Below are 4,666 nucleotides of genomic sequence, written 5' to 3'. Positions count from 1 at the left end.
AATTTACTTCAGAAATAGGGGCAAAGAATTATAGAATAATGCACAAGTCAACACTGTTAGAGCTAACACATCATCTATGCTAACAATGATGTACAGCAGCAAAGATAATCCAAAAATCTTTTACATTTGCTTTTGTATTATATTATTATTTGCAGTAGATATATCTTCCCAATTGTATTTCAGATTTGTTTCCCTTTTTGGATATTAATTACCTGATGGATGGGGGAACATACCCAATAGCAATCTCAAGGGCACGGGGAAGCCAGGGAGATAAAATTTTGCCAGAGATCATCTACAAAACAAATTGTGTCTCTAAATGAGTAGGAGGTGTGGCCTGGAACCCTGAGAGTATGGAGGGGAGTGAGGCCAAGCACTTTATTGATGGTTCTGCCATCCATCAGCCCCAACAAGTGGCCCAGGGAGAAGCGTGGCTGCAAACATGCCTACTCACTGCAATCTCTCTCCTTTCCCTCAGGCACACAACTAACCTCTTCAGAGCTATCATGGTTAGAGCATTGTGGAGGACCAGCCTCCTCAGAAAGGACCACCTGAGTTCTGGATGAGAGCCTCCTGGGTTTCTTTGGGGCCAGAGAAATCCTGAAAATACACATTACCCATATATGTTTTGAGACATGCTTTAGATGTTTATTTTTAGAAGCCCTGCAACTACTTGAAAAATTGAATGTATTGCAGAATAGAGTTATGGCCAATGGTGGCAGAATCTACATGAAGTCTCTGCTTCATGGTCTTCTGGGAAAAACCCTTCAACTGTTGGCTATACTGTTCAGTATAACTGTGTAGCTCATTGTGTTTTTGAACATGTTGGTGGTGATGTCATGTATTCTGGACTATCAATGGAGCCTACAATTCAAAATTCAGATGTTAAAATATTTGCAAATTTGCAGATAATCTTAATTGACATTTTTATAACATCCAAAAAGGTGACACTGTGATTGCAAAAAGCCCAAGTGATCCAAAATCAAATATGTGTAAAAGAGTAATTGGTTTGAAAGGAGACAAAATCCTCAGCAATAGTCCATCAGGTTTCTTTAAAAGCTATAATTATGTGCCAATGGATCATGTTTGGTTAGAAGGTGCTAATCTACACAATTCTACAGATTGCAAGTACTTTGGACCTATTCCATGTAGACTAATAAGAGGATGTGTCTTCTTTAAGATTTGGCCTCTGAGTGATTTGGATTTCTACCTGAAGGCCGTAATGGACACAGATTTTACAATGATTAGCAAGCATTTATTCTTTGACTTGCTTATTGTCTCCTGTTCAAGTGAATTTATTATTGTCACTGAAATCATATACTTACCAATAAAATACTATTCAAAAAAATAAAAACCAAGTACTCCCAAATTGGGGGGGGGGGGCAAGTCTAAAGAAAGCTAATATAAATCAATTGAAAATGAATGTGCTAAGCCACATGCTGAGAAGAATTTGAAAAGAAATCTTTCTTATTCTTAAGAAGGAGATGAACTGCAATTTATGTAAAAATTCTTCTTAATCTTTTAAATTCTAGGGAAGGTAACAGTGGAACAACTAGTTTCAAATCTCTTCCCAGACACAGACAAAATCATAAAAGTAAAATATAGGAAAAAATTCCTCAGTACTGAAAGTAAGGCATGTTGTCAACGAACAAGGAAGATTATCTGACCTATAAGGTAAAAGGATAAACAGGATCAGAAGATCTCACTAAAAAACAATTCAGTTTTCCCTGGAAGTACAGGGTTACAGGAAGAGAGTAAAGCAAATCTTGACAAGTTTCACCAGCAATCCCTAATAATGAGGGATGAGGGCAAGAGGTGAGTGCAGCAATGGATGGATCTGTGGATTCAGAGGCTGGGGCAGGTGGCAAAAGCAAGCCCTGGGTACAGCAGAAAACTGTGCAGCAACTCAGCTTGCTGCGCCTGGGTTCTCGATAGCAGAGTGGATGCATTTTGACCTGGAGAAACGTTTCCTGAAATGGGGAAGGAGGCAGGACCCTCAATCCCACTCTGACAGAGCAGGAAGGATAGTGGAGAAAGATGAAGGTCACTCCTTGTGAAGGCACATTTGTACGGGCTCTAACTGCAGCGTATATGGAGCAGGGAGGCCCATGAAGCTCGCTCCAAGCTTTCTCTCATCCAAAATTTTACCTTCCTGGTCATTTCCTCCCGATACATTAAAATGCATTCCCAAATTACAATAGAAATAATTGGGAACATTGTAGAGGGACAGCCCTCCAAAATGACAAGTCACTCTCCCAGTCTGGAGGGTAAAATCTCTGGGGAAGATCCTAGAGAAAGCTATACCCACCTTGTGTACTTGGAGTTAGTGGTCGGGCTAAACAAAATGCCAAATGTAAAATATCTGGCCTCAGGTACAATAATTTCAGCAGAGTGGAAACACAACTTCTGAGACAAACGTATAAATTTCCCCCCTTCCTGACCCACATGTGACCCCGTTCCCTCCCTACCCTATTCAGGCTACTGAATGATTGAATTGGTAACATTATCCAACAACATCCAGTCCTCCAAGTTATGTATGAGGAAAAATTATTTTAAAAAACAGACTGGAGTCAGACAGCTTCTTTGCAATATTGAATGCCAAAAAAAAAGGGAATCATTAATTTTTAAGGGAAATAGCTATAACACTGAGTCAGTAATGAACATAACACAGTATAGAACATAATACTGAGTTCTATAACTCAGTAAAGTGTCCTTTCATATAGAGATAACAGGAAAATCAAATATGCAAATCTTCAGAAGGTGTACAATCCATATACTCTACTCAGAAAAATGACTTGAGATTATGTACTAGTGGCCAAGAGGAGATGCAAATAAAGAAGTAACAGATGGAGATTCACTGGTATGAAAGGCCCAGAGACATGAACTAAAACACAACCAGGAGGAGGAGCTTCAAGATGGCGGAAGAGTAAGACGCGGAGATCACCTTCCTCCCCACAAATACATCAGAAATACATCTACACGTGGAACAACTCCTACAGAACACCTACTGAACGTTGGCAGAAGACTTCAGACCTCCGAAAAGGCAAGAAAGTCTCCACGTACCTGGGTAGGGCAAAAGAAAAAAGAAAAAACAGAGACAAAGAATAGGGACGGGACCTGCACCAGTGGGAGGGAGCTCTGAAGGAAGAAAAGTTTCCACACATTAGGAAGCCCCTTCACGGGCGGAGACTGCGGCTGGCGGAGCGGGGAAGCTTCGGAGCCGTGGAGGAGAGCACAGCAACAGGGATGCAGAGGGCAAAGCGGAGAGATTCCTGCAGAGGATTGGTACCGACCAGCACTCACCAGCCCGAGAGGCTTGTCTGCTCACCCAGCGGGGCGGGCGGGGGCTCTGAGCTGAGGCTCGGGCTTCGGAGGTCGGATCCCTGGGAGAGGACTGGGGTTGGCTGTGTGAACACAGCTTGAATGGGGCTAGTGCTCCACGGCTAGCCAGGAGAGAGTCCGGGAAAATGTCTGGAGTTGCCAAAGAGGCAAGAGACTTTTTCTTGCCCCTTTGTTTCCTGGTGCGGGAGGAAAGAGGATTAAGAGCGCTGCTTAAAGGAGCTCCAGAGAAGGGCGCGAGCTGCGGCTAACAGCGCGGACCCCAGAGACGGGCTTGAGACGCCAAGCTGCTGCTGCCGCCACCAAGACTGTTTGCGAGCACAGGTCACTATTCACACCTCCCCTCCCGGGAGCCTGTGCAGCCCGCCACTGCCAGAGTCCCGTGATCCAGGGACAACTTCCCCGGGAGAACACACGGCACGCCTCAGGCTGCTGCAACGTCCCACCGGTCTCTGCAGCGACAGGCTCGCCCCGCATTCCGTACCCCTCCCTCCCCCTGGCCTGACTGAGCCAGAGCCCACGAATCAGCTGCTCCTTTAACCCCGTCCTGTCTGAGCGAATGGCCTCAGGCGACATACATGCAGAGGCAAGACCAAATCCAAAGCTGAATCCCAGGAGCTGTGTCAACAAACAAGAGAAAGGGAAATATCTCCCAGAAGCCTCAGGAGCAGCAGATTAAATCCTCACAGTCAACCTGATGTACCCTGCATCTGTGGAATACCTGAATAGACAATGAATCAGCCCATATTGAGGAGGTGGACTTTGGGGGCAAGGATATATTTTTTTTTTTTTCCATTTTTCCCTTTTTGTGAGTGTGTATGTGTATGCTTCTGTGTGTGATTTTGTCTGGGTAGCTTTACTTTTACCATTTGTCCTAGGGTTCTATCTGTCCGTTTTTTTTGTTGTTGTTGTTTTAGTATACTCTTTAGCGCTTGTTATCACTGGTGGGTTTCTTTTTTGGTTTGGTTGGCCTCTTATTTCTTATTACTTAAAAATTTTTTTAAAATAATTAGTTTTTGTTCTTTATTTTAATAATGTTTTTATTTTAGTTCATTTTATCTTCCTTCTTTCTTTCTTTCTTTCTTTCTTTCTTTCTTTCTTTCTTTCTTTCTCCCTTTTATGCTGAGCCGTGTAGATGACAGGCTGTTGGTGCTCCAACCAGGCATCAGGGCTGTGCCTCTGAGGTGGGAGAGCCAAATTCAGGACATTGGTCCACCAGAGACCTCCCAGCTCCACATAATATCCAACAGCAAAAAATCCCAGAGATCTCCAACTCAACGTCAAGACCCAGCTCCACTCAATGACAAGCAAGCTACAGTGCTGGACACCC

The 4,666-nt window shown here is 43.7% G+C and overlaps 1 pseudogene; it reads left to right on the top strand.

Moving 5' to 3' along the window:
• Positions 1–702: 702 nt before the first annotated feature.
• LOC136126871 (mitochondrial inner membrane protease subunit 1 pseudogene) lies at positions 703–1,245 on the top strand (annotated as a pseudogene).
• The last annotated feature ends 3,421 nt before the right edge of the window (positions 1,246–4,666 follow it).

Source organism: Phocoena phocoena, chromosome 8 (assembly GCF_963924675.1).
Source record: "Phocoena phocoena chromosome 8, mPhoPho1.1, whole genome shotgun sequence".
Lineage (NCBI taxonomy): Eukaryota > Metazoa > Chordata > Mammalia > Artiodactyla > Phocoenidae > Phocoena > Phocoena phocoena.
The sequence above is the reverse complement of the archived record's forward strand: the minus strand, read 5'-3'. Positions and strand labels throughout refer to the sequence as shown.